Source organism: Pan troglodytes, chromosome 1, assembly GCF_028858775.2.
Source record: "Pan troglodytes isolate AG18354 chromosome 1, NHGRI_mPanTro3-v2.0_pri, whole genome shotgun sequence".
NCBI classification, from domain to species: Eukaryota; Metazoa; Chordata; class Mammalia; order Primates; family Hominidae; genus Pan; species Pan troglodytes.
The window spans coordinates 175,050,912-175,065,597 of record NC_072398.2 but is presented as its reverse complement, the minus strand read 5'-3'; the positions used below and the strand labels follow the sequence as shown (position 1 = coordinate 175,065,597).

The window sequence follows — 14,686 nt, the reverse complement described above, 5'->3', positions numbered from 1 at the left end:
AGGAAAAGGGGGCAGAACTCTTGCAATAACTAACTCACTTTTTTTGATAATGGCATTAATCCATTCATGAGGGTGGAGTCCCATAATCTAATCACCTCTTTAAGGTCCTGCTTCTCAACACTGTTACAGTGGCAATTAAGTTTCAACATGAGTTTTGGCAGGACATTGAAACCATAGAAATATTCAAAAGTATTAAATTATACAATAATATTCTGTTTATGAAAATTAAAGACTTTTCACTCATTTATGAAAACTTTCTCACTAACCATAAATACAAATATGTATATTTAAAAGATCAACATGGAAATATAGATATTTTCCATCTACCTTGTACTGGTTAACTTGCTGAATAAAACATCACCCCAAAACTCAGTGGCTTAAAACAACAGCCTTTTATTATTGTTTGTGTTTCTACAAGTCCACTGGAGGTCTGCTGACAACTAATCTAGGTGGACTCTGAGGGCCGCTCTACTCCATGTGTCTCTCATTCTCCTCCTGTGACTAGTGGTTTGCTTGAGCAGGTCCTTCTCATGGTGATGGCAGATGTATAGCTGGAAACACTGGAGGCTTCTTAAGACCTAGCACAGTATACCTGAGCACAGGTATACTGTCATTTCCATCATCTTTCATTGTTCCAAAAAAGTTACATGGTCCAAGGGGCAGGGAAGTATATTCCATCCATGATGAGGCCATGGCAAAGATATATATGGTGGCACAGGTGAAAAATCAAGGCTATTAACAGAATTTACTTCATACCTGTGGCAAGAATCTGCAGTAGCTTACAAGAAAAAGCATAGAGAGGGTCTATCACTAAAAAGTTGGTCTAAAAGCGACAATTTACAATACCACACCAGGCCAAAGGAAACTGTTGTCATCAGGCATGGTTATGACTTCTGAGATTCCTGATAGTCAAGGCAAAAGGGAAAGGAAAATAAGATGTCTGAGAAAAGGAAGAGTAACAATTTGTGATGAAAATTAAATAGACACATATATATCTAACTCACAATATATTTACTCTAGATGTATACATTCACATACATTTCACATAGTTAGAAAATGGACTGTTAGCATATTACAAGATAAATTCTTAATTTAATAATCTCATACATGCCCATCATTCATGCTCTATCTCTCTTTCAAATATTGTTCTTACTTTTTACAAAAAAAAAATTTGAGATCTGAGAATTTTTCCCCTTTTACTCAGAGATATCTCTGTGTGTAGGGTCATTTAATGATAAGGAACAGACCATCCCTTTTACCTCTGAAGAGTACCCTGTTTTTCAGCCAAGAGAGACCAGACAAAGATAACCAGGCAGATTTTTTTCACCCCTAGTGTCTGACTGGATGACAAAGAAGTCTGGTACTTTAGCCAAGTTGTCTGCCAACAATTCCTTTTCTTCACTTGCTATTAGTTGCCTGGTCACAAGAAAAAAAGCTAAACAAAACAGTCTTTATCAACTTATGGACATCTTACCTTCCCACTTAATAAATATTTGGGTCTATCTGTTGCCTCACATCCCGTGTGAGTTGGTATGAGAACTGGTCTGACTATTTTGTATAGAAACAAACACTTAGACATGTGCCTTTGGGCAAATATCTGCAACACTGGTAATACTTTGCATATGTATACTTTTTTCAGTTTCTCAAACAAGTGGCAACATGGTGAGATTGAAAGGTTTGGGTCTGTAACAGCCTCCAATTTTATCCTATTTACTTACTCTGTGTGAAACAGAAACATCAGTTAATATATTAGAATTTCAATTTTTTCATTGGTAAAAGTGATGACAATTATATCTACTTTTAAGTATGGTTAAAAGGATTAACACTGAGAGAGAGAGTGTGTGTGTATGTTTGGCAGGGTGGTAGCACATGTTAAGTATTATTCAACAGATTTTAGACTCCTTTCCTGTATGAAGTCAGGACAACTATCCTTATTCATTGATTAAACACAAGCTAAGAACCTGTGCCATATCAAAAAGAGTAAATCAAACAAATAAGAAAACTGAACTATAAAATTAGAAGTGAGTTTCCGGGGGTCAGACAAAAGAAAGACCTTAAGGCTAGAAACCATATTTCCTGGTTCTCAATCCATTGTCTATTCTATTGCTATACTTTGTATTCATTTATTCATTCATTCATTCAATCAATCATCCGTTCCTCCCTTAATCATTTGCACTCATTCTATTCAAGGGCTTCTTATATAGCTGTATAGGTTGTACATGTCATAATAGCTGTGTGACCTGGCCTCTTCCAAACTTCACAAACCATGCTCTTCCAACGCTTACTATAGCATTGTTCTTATTCTAGCTACCCTGTGCATTTTTCAGTTTGCTTGTATTGAAATTGTGTACCATATTATTAGCCTTAGTAACAAGTTCAAATGAAGAGTGACAAGCGAGACTTTGTATCTTTCCTCTCATCCAGGTATTCTCACTTTGCCTCCTCAGAAGTTCATTTAAATAAAAGCAATCAATGTATCCATGTTGGCACTTGGGGATGGCCAGCCTGGAAAACGTCTATAAAATGTGTCCCTTGTGCTACAATTGGCTAAAGCATCATTAAACAGAGGAACAGATTCTATGCAGCAGGTTTGTGATAATAGCATCGAGTTCCTTCTCATTGAGGAGGAAGGCTTTAGCCAGGGACAATTTCAATTTTGGTCTGGTCTCAACTGCTCGTTCTTCCAAATTATTCAGATTAGCTTCTGAGTCTTTCCCCCATTATGGACCTAAAACAGCTTTGCTCTGGGGTCCTGATTATTTGCAACGGGAGGTCTCTATACTATTTTTATGAAACTGTTTGTGTTTTTCAGGGTTTACTTCAAATTTTGAGGTATATTAGTCTGTTCTTACACTGCTATAAATAAATACCTGAGACTGGGTGATTTATAAAGAAAAAAGGTCAATTCGTTCATGGTTCTGCAGACTGCACAGAAAGCATGATGTTGGCTTCTGCTGGGCTTCTGGGAAGCCTCAGGAAACTTACAATTATGGTGGAAGGCGAAGTGGGAGTGAGCACCTCATATGGCCAGAGCAGGAAGAAGTGGAGGGAGATGCCACATATATTTAGGCAACCAGACTCACGAGAGCTCACTATCACAAGAACAGTACCAAGGGGGAAATCCACCCCCATGATCCAATCACCTCCCACTAGGCCTCACCTCCAACACTGGGGATTATAATTCATTATGAGATTTGGGCAGGGAGACAGACCTAAACCATATCATGAGGACTCTTTAAAGAATTGGTAAGGAAGTTTTGCTTGGTCTCCAGATACTAACAAATGACAGGTAAAAAGTTACTAAATAGCAAGTCTTGATTTTTATTTCTGCTTATAGGACCCAACAGATTTTTGGTGGTCTGTGTACTCAGGCCAGCTGCCTCTTTATTTTTCAGTTAAGGCTTAGTATGTATCTTTTTGTCTGTCTTTTAAAAATACACATGTTATTTCTTCCATTGTATGGCAGGAGGAAGTATTTTAAGAGTCCTTGAGTTAGGAAGGGTAAATTTCTGGATGGAGTCCAAGATTACGGCAGCCTCCTCCACTGGGGAGAAACCTGGACAACATTAAATTTCCCATGTAGCATCATTAAACATTCTCTTGTTGCCCTAGTTCATGATTTTATTGTTTAACCAGTTCACACTGACAGTCTTGTGGGTTATAGTTCTGTTTGACTGTCGAGTACATACTATTTCCATTATATTACATTCCAATATGTTCTGAAGGAACATGATACATGTGTGCATGGAGAAAATGTAAGTGACAGCAAGTGGGCAGTTCTATTTCTCCTTGAATCTGACTTAATTTTAAGGATTGACTTTTTCCCCTCCTGTTAGCAAATTGTATTGTTCACCTTTACTTTGATATCCTATATTTTGGACCTCTTCAAATTTTACAAGATTTTAAAACCCTAGTTCCTCCATTCCAGCTAATAGGAACTATTTTGCTTTTTTGCTATTTTGAAATTTCACAGGCTTTGAAGTTGATGTGTTTATTTTTATATTACTTTGTTCAGAAGAGTAGCTAACACCAGTTAATAACTACCATACACTTGTCTAGCTTCTTGGTTGCTTCTTTGTTTCAGAGGTATCAATAGCTTCTTTTCATTAAATTGTTAATAAACTTGCAGATTAATAATGACTTTCTTGAGGGCAGAAATTAGGACTTTTATTCTATTGAATCTTCAGGATATAACCCAAAAACTGGCCACAGAGTTAATGTTTTATAAATATATGTTGCTTATTCTCATCTTCAGTAGAAGAAAACCCATCAAATAATAGCCATAAAACATAAAAATTAATGCAAGTATAAAAACTGCACAGGTGAGTGATATGGTCAGGCTTTGTTTCCCCACCCAAATCTCATCTTGAATTATAATTCCCGTAATCCCCATGTGTCCAAGGGAGAGACCAGGCGGAGGTAATTGCATCATGGGAGTGATTTCCCCAATGCTGTTCTTGTGACAGTGAGTTCCCATGAGATCTTTTACACTTCTCTCTGCACTTCTCCTTCCTGCCATCTTGTGAAGAATGTGCCTTACTTCCTCTTCGCCTTCCGCCATGATTGTAAGTTTCCTGAGGCCTCCCCAGCCATGTGGAACTGTGAGTCAATTAAGCCTCTTTTCTTTATAAATTACCCAGTCTCGGGCATTTTTAAATAACAGTATGAAAATGGACTAATACAGTGGGTAAGAACATAGATTTTAGAGCCACACAGATCCAAGTCCAAATCCTGGATATGCTGCTGGATAATGATGTAATCTGGATAAGTTAATGATATCTCTTTGTGTCCTCATCTATAAAATGCAGATAATATCTGTCTTATAAAATTTTAATGAAAACTGAATAAAATAGCGCATGTAAGCACAATACTTAGCTCATAGTTAACACTCAATAAATAGTATATATCATGTTAATTATTAGCAGTAGTATCAGTATTACTAGTAGTATTAATATCAATATTGAAAGAGTGAGATTTATAGGATTCCTGCATCCTTTTGGCATCAGACCCTAATTCTGACATTTACTAGGGTTTTTCTCCAGTTTTTATTGAGTTATAATTTACAAATTTAAATATATGTGTATTTAAGATGTACAACATAGCATTTTTATGTAACTATACTTTGTGTAATGATTTCCATAATCAAGTTAATTAACATGTGTAATCTCATATAGTTATTATACTATTTTCTTTTTTTGTGGTAAGAACACTTAAGATCTGCTTTCTTAGCAAATTTCAAGTACATAATATGTGATTATTAACAATAATCACCACGCTGTACAATAGATCTTCAAGCTTATTCACTGTAAGCTGAAAGCTATTTGTTCTGTGGCCTGTGTCAGGTAAGGTCTTTTGAGAAGCCAATGCCAAGACAGGATTAGATGTGTAAGAGGCTTGTTGTGGAAAGTGGTTATGAAGGATAAAGATGGATGGAACAAGAGAAGGCAGGTGATGCCATTCTGGCACCTGTGAAAGGGGGAGTGGGAAGGAAGGAGGCTATTGTAGGAGCTGCAGTTCTGATTATGGTCCTGAGAAATCCCTGGCTAGGCCAATGCAGGATCTCAGAGCAGATTTATAGGATTCCTGCATTAAGCAGGAGTGGACTAACTATGGTGCCACTGCTGTGTTCTGTCATGTCCTGGAGGCAGGGCAGGTGAAGAATGGCCTTAGCATGAATGTCAAGATCTGAAGATGCAGCCACATTTTCACCTATGCTTCCAGCAGCAGCTTTTCCTGAATGGAGATCTGACTAGTGCACCTCCATGCCCACCCCTTGGTCTTAAGGTCTATTTTTCCACTTGTTAGGGTCTCTGTTTGTCATCAGTGGCATAAACGACACACACAAAAAACTCCATTGAGGTAGTTAGATTTCACTTGAATGATTTGCCTGAAGTACCTGGAACGTAGTCAAGTGTTCAGAAAATATTCATTCCTTTCCTTTTCCCCCAGTTTTTCCTTCTATTTTTAACTTCCCATCCCATAAAGGTAGATACCCAATCTTTGCTGAATACTTTCAGTGTCAAGATTCCAGCAAATCTTGGACTCAACATGGAAAAATCCTTACTTTTGTCTCATCTTGTAATCTTGGGTAAAATGTACTGACTAAAGTTGAATTACCCAGTTAATGGATTTGACCCTCTTGTTCTTTTATCTATGCAGTCAGCTTTGGAAAGAGGAAAAAAAAAACCAGAAAAAATGAAAAGTAATTCATATTTGGCATTAGATTTTACTTTTGAGGGAATAAAACTTGTGTCTCAGTGAAATTAAATCATTTATGGAAACACTATGTCTTGAATGCGTTGTCCTATTCAAGTCATGGGGGCACATTCACGAAATAGAACTGCTTAGATCAGAGAAGATGAGCTGAGTGGGAAAGATTGGTATCTTCTCAGTGTTCTCAGAGACAAACCCTTCTGAATTCCAGCCAAATAATAGAGCACACAAAACTAGGGCATAGGTTGAAATAATTACATATATCACAGAAAAATTGAAAAATGTAAAACATAATTAATGGGATTAGAATTCTACAAAATATTACATAAGCTATGGCAAGCAGATGATATATAAATACACACAGTTTTTAAATGATTCTTTCTATACACATTCTTTTAAAAGTTGCAGTTGGGAGAAGCACACACTTTGCTTTTTGCTTCTGCCTTGACTGTAACACATCACAAAAGTGTTGTTAGATTCAAAACACTTTCATGGAGAAGCTTTCCCAGCTCCAAACACAATCAGTTTAAATTAATTATTTTCCAGATTGCATAATGTTGTGTGGTTGTCTTTGGATGCCTTATAAGCAGTATTTTAAAATATATATTATTCTCTGCAGAAAATTTCTCAGTAAAGCACCTTTATTTCCATGGTTGGCTTAACAAGGTTAATCCTGTTTGTATCTGTCCATTTTGGATATTTGAATTGAGTTCTGTTGAGATTCTTTCTATGAGATGGAAGAGAGAGAACTCTCAGGTTTTTGTGATGGCATTTGAAGCTCTACATGGTCAGATTTCCTGCTAAAGAACTTAAAGAATTCCTCACTGCTCATAGGAAAAAAGGCAGATCATTTGTCTTAGACTTCATTTCTAAATAATTATATATTTAAAGTTACTAACAATACAAAGAATAATGAAATGAGCACCCACATATCCAAAACCCAGCCTTGCCAAATCTGAACATTTTGCTATTTCAGATTTTTGCTATGATTGAATCATTTTTATTCTAAAATGAGTCTGAAAGTTAGAGCTAGAGTTGTAGGTTCCTGCGATATCCTTCATCTCATCCAATTCCCACTCTTCCAAGAAGTAACCAATGTCCTAATTTGATGTGCATCATTCGTGCAAGTGTTTTTGTCTTTCTATTATATATGCAATACAGTATGTCTAAAAATAATTCATGACATTTACTAGGTTTTAAAATGTGCATAGAAATTATATTCTATATATCCCACTGAAATGTATTTTTGTATGTGGTAGAGGAGTGAGGATACACTTGTTTTTTCTTTTACAAACGAATGTTACCACACTTCTTCATGTATAGTTTATAATCCTTCCTACCTCATTTTGTAGATTTGTTTAGGTGTTTTTCTTTTCTTCAATTTCTCTTTAAATCAGTTGTGGTAAGTTACATTTTTCTAGAAAATGGCCCATTTCTTCTACATTTTCAAACTTATTAGCAAAGTTTTCCAGAGATTAGCTTTAATATTTTTCATTTTCTGTTATTTTTATAATACATCCACTTTTCAAACTTTTAAGGCCTATGATTAACTTTGCTGTCTGCTTTGTTTCCTGACTAACTTCTCCAGAGTTTGTTCTATTATATTAAATTAATTTTTATAATGAAACACAGCTTTTGATTTTAACAATTCTCTCTATTATAGGTTTGTTTTCTATTTCTTTAATTTCTATTTTCATACTTCTTATTTCTTCATTTGTGTGCTCTTTGGGTTTACACTTCAAAAATGTTTCCAATTTATTAAATTTTAAGCCTAGCATTTTAATTTTCATGCCTTTTGTTTATAATACAGCAATGTCAAGTTACAATTTTTTTCTCCAATTACTGCTTTAATTGATTTCTACTTCTTTTGACATTATCATTCACAGAGTTTATATTCTTGGGTGGAGTGGTAAAAGGTGATGAACAAAAATAATTAATAAGTGGTAAAATATATTTTATAGGTGACAAATGCCATAAAATATGTTCAAGGTAAAGGAATGAGGAATTCTGGGGGTAGAGATGGGATTTTTGCTATTTTAAATAGAATTATTAGGGAAGGCCTTACTCACAAGATGATATTTGTGTAAAAACTTGAAGGAAGCACCCTTGCCAATACCTAGGGGAAAAGCATTTAAACAGAGGGAACTGAAATTTCAAAAACTGAGGTAGAAGCAGGGTTGAAGTATTTTTCTCTTGAGTTTCCATTTCTTTGTATATTAAACTAAAGTTTGGCCTGCAGCAGGGTTTCCTGACTTTCAAACTTTGGACATTTGCAAATAACCTTCCTGTTATTTACCTTATTCACATACCACCCAAAGAGTGTATAATGTATTGCCAAAAAATGCAGAGAGATGGAGTAGAGGTACTACTTATGTTAGCTTCAACCTAAGCAGGAACTTGTTTTTTGAATATTTATTAAGATAAATTTATAAATTTAATAATAATTAAATTGTCTGTGTGAAAACTACAATCATTCAGTATTACCAGTGAAATAAGTGCCGCATTTAGGAAAACAGCTTTAAATTAGAAAACTTAAACTCTTGTTTAGTTCTATTTCCATATGTTTATAAATTGACTACTGAATGAACATTAGATAATTCTATAATTTTCCATAGATATAATTTTTCTGATTCTCCTTCAAAATCTAAAATACTCTAAGTGTGATAAGAAATGTTGTTGGTTATCAGTATGATGGTCCCTGACTTACAATGATTCAACTTAATAACTTTTCAACTTTACAATGATGTGAAATTTTCACAATCTCAATGTAATGTACAGTATTCAATAAAGTACATGAAATGTTAAATACTTTACTATAAAATAAGCTTTGTGTTAGGTGGTCTTGCCCAACTGTAATGTAAGGCTTATGTAAGTGTTCTGAGCACATTCAAGTAGGGTAGGCTAAGCTATGATGTTCAGTAGATTAAGTGTATTAAAAGCATTTTTAACACATAATATTTTCAACTTATGATGGGTTTGTTGGGATGTAATTACACTGTAAGTTGAGGAGCATCTGTATTCTTTTTTTAACTTTTGTTTTAAGTTCAGGGGTACATGTGCCGGTTTGTTAAAGTATTTGAGGCAGCAAGGAAGTAGGTATGGCTGGAGCAGAATGAACATGGAACATATTTTGAGAATTAACAGGATATAAATTATTTTAAGTACTTTTACCACTAATGATATAGGAAGCTACTGGAAGGTTTTAAGCTGAGGATTGACAGAGTCTGACTTTTTTTTTTTTAAGTTTCAAATGTTGAGAGCAGACTTTAGGGATAAGGACAGAATCAGGGAGGCCAGGTGAAGAAGCTACTAAAATAATCCTGACAAACAATGATAGCAGTTGGATTGTATTCATAGTGGTGAGTGAAGTTAGTGAAAAAAAAAAGTAAATATTATAGTTGTCATTTTTCACATATTACTCTTCTTGCCATTTCTGTTTATCTTATTTTAAATTCCATCTTCCATGTCTCCTAAATTTCCTAAATGTTTATCTGTCTGTACTTAGTAGTTTCTTCAGGTCTATTTTTCATTTCACTAATTATTTCTTAAGCTTGTTTTAGGCTACTGTTTATACTTCCTTCCAATTTTAATATTAACAACTGTGTTTTTCATTTATATATTCTTTCTCAAATACATCTTTTTAATGATGTCTCATCCTTCTTTCATATATGTTATATCTTTTATATCTTTAGTCATTTTAAAGATTGTACCTTTAATCATATTAAACATACCTAATAGTTTCTATCTATTATCTAAAGTTCTTAGAGGCCTGTTGCTATTGCTTTGCTACCTTTCCCTAGTGATTGTTACTTCAGGAACTACGTAATTTTTCTTTGTGAGCTAATTTTCAATGAGGTTTTAACTTGGGAAACATTTTGTAAACTTGTTTGAAGGTATGGCCTATCAAATGGATTTGTGCTTGCTTCTTCTTGGAGCCCCCAAAATAATAGCTGTGTGTATCCCTTTTATGTTAATTTCTCAGCTTGTAGTTTTCCAGATCATTCATACAGCATTGATTCACTACTGTTGCTGTTGCAAAGATTGTCATACTCCAATATTAAGTGTCAAAAGTCTTTTGTAATAAATCACTAGAAATGAAAATTTTAATTTTGTGGCCAAGTTGACAAACAAATTTCATTTGTGCCTTCCTATAATGATAGATTTCTTAAACCTTTTATTCTATTTTTGTAGCCCTAGGAAAGCACTTAAACTGTGGGTAGATGTCAGTTATGCTTCCCTCTATCCCCAACATTTCAGGCCTAATATCTCCTTCTTCGTCCATTTACATGCATAAAAGTCAAGAGCTTTTTTAGTCCCAGGGTTTCCTTATGAGCTTACTGGTGAGGTGTGCAGGGTTTTTGTTTCTGTTTGTTTTTTTTTTTTTTTTTTTTTTTTTAGTTTCTGTGGATTTTCCTTTCTTGTTGGTTCACTTATGCCTTTAAATGGTGTTTGTTGTGTTTTATGGAGCTGTCGAATGTGACATATTGACAGAAGTAGATGGTGAACTGTTTTGACACTTTGTGATCTGTTCCTAATTTACTTTTCTGATTTTATATTTATTACCCATTGATTTACTCATACTAGCTTAATGACTTGGCCAAATTGACAAGTTATTACATTGCTTCTGCTGTTTTTTTCTCCTGGATTTTTTTCCATTGCTAATCTCTTAAAACCATATATAACCCATATATTGAGGCTCAGCTTAAATGTCAATCCTTTCAGGAATCTGCCTTTCATATGCCAATGGGCAGGGGTATTTGCTCCTATGATGTCTTATCTTCACCTCTTCATTAGTGCCCATGGGCTTGCCCATCTATTATGCTTATTGTTATGCTCTTACCTTCTCCTGCATCACCCTGCCGTAGCATTAGACTGAGAACATATGATCCAGGACAAGATCTGTGCTTGATTCATTCTGTATGTAACACAGGTATAGCACTATGTCTTTCAGAGTCTGAGGGTATATTAAATAAAATTGTGTAAAAGTAGAGTTTCAAGCAGAAGCTGTAATATAAACATACCATGAATGGAATTGGTATATCCAGTGAATGCTTAGATTAGATGTTTGTAAATCTATTCCAATTTTAAGAACTAATAAAAATAATAATAAAAGCAGTAGGAGGCAGCCAAATGCCTAGGCAGATAGGGGTAGGTCCCCAGTGAAAACCCACCTCCAAGCCAAAGACAGTTTAAAGCCTAAAAGACTAGGTACAAGTTAAATCCTTAGACTGGATTGAGAACTCGTCTTCCTGTTTGGCATGCTTTCCTCTTGATTCCCACCCTTCACCTATTTTACCTATACCTACCCTTTCCTAATTGTTTTTCTACACTGTCATGCCCACCTTTGAGTGGTGACTTTGCTTCAACATTTATTGCATACTCACAAACCAGTCAGCATGCACTTCCCATCCTGTGCCTATAAAAACCCCAGAATCAGTTGATAGAGGGGGAGACAGCCTGCCTTTGGGGAAGAGACAAACTGACTTTGGGGAAGACCCTCTGCCCTTCCCATTCCCTCTCTAGTTTCCCTCTCCACTGAGAGCCGTTTTCATTGCTCAATAAAATTCTCTGCCTTCACCATCCTTCAATCATCTGCATGACTTCATTCTTCTTGGACAATGGACAAGAACTTGGGACCCACCAAGTGTGGTTACCCAGAAACGCTATCACGCTGGCTCTTTGCCCTCGCTGGTGGAGGGCAGCCACCTCACACAATGAGGCAAGGGGACAACTTAGTTGCTAACATGCCACCGTCCGTGGAAGGTGGAACTAAAGGAGCACTGTAACATCCCCTCTGGGGGTTCAGGATCATGGGCACCCTCACATGGGCACTGCCACATTCCCCTCAAGGCGACACACCTGATCTGACCACAGGCGCTGCACGGAGCTTGTTCCTGTATCGGCACTCAGAGCGGCTGGCTGGGTTCCTCACTCGCTCGCTCGTGTGCTCCCTCCCACAAGGGCTTGAGTGCAGTAGGCTGAGTAGAGGGGGCACCCCTGCCATGAGTTCAGCAAAGGGGTCAAGAAAAATCCTGCATCAATAATAGCCCAAATATTTAAGCCTATTATGTTTCAGGCACTTTGCTAGGTGCTTTACTTAGATGATCTCTAATTCCCCTGACAATTCAGAAAAACAGACGAGGTTAAGGTAGTTGCAGAAGATCAGAGGCAGTAAAAGTCAGAGCTGAGATTTGGATCTAGATCTATCTAGCTTCCAAAGACAACAAAAGGCAAATGTACATAATTGCCAAAAGAGGAAAGCAATGAGCTTTAGTGAAGATAAAGTATTGTTTATTCCAGGTAGATGGTCAGAGACGGTAGACCGAAGTAGATGAAATTGGAAGAATGCCACTCATTTGTTAAGGTACAGTTCCAGTGCCCCCTCATCCAGGAAGCACTGACTCCCCTGCCTAGATAGTTTCTTCCTTCCGGTTTTCCTCAGTCCTCTCTGTATTTACCACAATTTTTACATTATAATCACTTGATTTTAATAATCTGTTTATGGGTTTTTTTCTCCACTAGCCAATGACTGTCTTAAGGACAGGAACTTTAATTTTTTTTACTCTTTTTTTCATGCTATTCTCATAAAATATTAATGTGTTTCTATCAAAATATTTACATAACATATTCTGGTCTCAGAGATTCATAATGCAAATAAATAAATAAAGGTTCTAAGAACTCTTGCAAAAGAGATTTGTTTAGCCTCAGCTAAAGTAACATTTCCCAATTCTGTTTGACCACAGAACTCCTTTTTTTTTTAAGAACACTTACTGATATTTGTGTACTAATATTTTGGAAAATAAACCTTGATATAGTTTTCATACATTACTTTCTTTAATGTTTCTTTTCTCTTTGTTTTTGGGGTGATAGATAAGTAGTGGTGTTCACTAATTTTATAATATAAAATAAATTTTCATCATGTCAATTGCTAAAAGAAATTATGCTGTGTAGCAAGCAGTAAACAGTTTGTTAAAGAAAACTGCTCTCTTGGTAAGAAAAAGTACTTGGCATTTCTGTCTTTGAGGTAGCCACACTTGTCCTAGCAATGTTTGTGTGTCTGCATGGTGTGTGTGTGTGTGGCGGGGGGGTATGTGGTATGTGTGGTGGGACATCCCTAAATCCAATCCAAATTTGCTCCTCACTTTGATTACTCTTTCAGATTGTTACTTCATTCCTTCACAAGCATAGACTTCTTTGTCTGCTGCTTCTGTTGAAGCACATAAATCCAAGTGGCAGCTGTAATATTTAGAAGTATAAAATACATGGGAAAGGGCTCAACAGTTTTCTCAGTGCTAATGGCAGCCAAGGGCTGAGCTGTGTGTGTCATAAATGGTAGGGTTGTCCAAAGGAAAAAAATCCTTTGTAGGCAGTTTTATCCTCTTTAAATTTTTGCTTTTAAAGAGTGGAATCTTTCAGTAGCAGAAGCAGTTACAATCAAACCTCACCTGTTTTTTACATCTCACAGCTCCTTGGGGAACAGAGCAAATGAAGATGACTCAGTGAAAAAGGGGTAGTGATGCCAAGTTCTTAGCAGAACGGCTTTCCAAAAGACGTGCTATGCAGAGGTGCTTTTCTGTTTTATAACCATTTTGGTGTCTCTTGCTCCATGAAATGACTCTAGAAAAGTCTCCTTTTCTGCAGCCATAAATGCCTCTACTATGATCCTCAGGAAAACACTCATAAAACACACTCATGTGAGGAATTCAATGTTACTTGTCTCATGAGTCCCCAGTGTACTACATATGCAGGCATAGACCTATATTTAATACCAAAACATTTGGAAATGGTGCACCCCAAGATTCTCAGTTTCCAGTATAATTATAAAGCACTTGCTAAAGTAGAGTGAAAAAGATGTTTTTATTCCTTAATGTTGTTTTTGTTTTATTTACTATGCTTGGTAAGTAGGTAGACTCCTAAATAAAAAACAAAAGTTAATTTTAAAATATTGCTGGTAACATTTTGATCAGGAAAAATACCATTATTGAGGACCTACCATGGATCAGCATTATGCATTTTATTCCACTAAATTCTCGCAATGCTCTTATAAGGTAACATTTATTCTCATTTTACATATGAGGAAAAAGATCTCAGAGGCTGAGAGGTCACAGAATTATGAAATGCTAGAGCTAATGTCTGAAACAAGGTTTTCAACATCTCCAAGGGTATAATAGGAATGCTGGAGGAGTGGAGGCAATTTCAGGTCAAGTTATCTATGAGATAGTATCTGCAGCAAGACATGAGGACATGAGCCTAGAGTCACTGTGTTGCAGGATTTTTGTCAGCCCCTTTACTGGACTCTCAGAAGGGGTGCCATCTACTCAGCCCACTGTGCTCAACCCCTTGCTGGAGGGAGCACATGAGTGAGCAAGTGCAGAACCTGGCCAGCCACTTCATGGAGCAAGCTCCATGCGGGGCCTGCATCCAGAGCAGGTATACCACCTCAAGGGGAATGCGGCAGCCCCCAAGTGAGGGT

The 14,686-nt window shown here is 36.3% G+C and overlaps 1 long non-coding RNA gene across 1 annotated transcript in view; it reads right to left on the bottom strand.

Annotated features, from left to right (window-relative positions):
* Positions 1 to 369: 369 nt before the first annotated feature.
* The window catches only part of LOC134807767 (uncharacterized), a 29,053-nt gene continuing 14,736 nt past the window's right edge, over positions 370 to 14,686 (bottom strand). The window contains exon 2 of the long non-coding RNA XR_010149027.1: positions 370 to 902. This is a non-coding gene — a long non-coding RNA (uncharacterized LOC134807767). The remainder of the gene's footprint in view (positions 903 to 14,686) is intronic.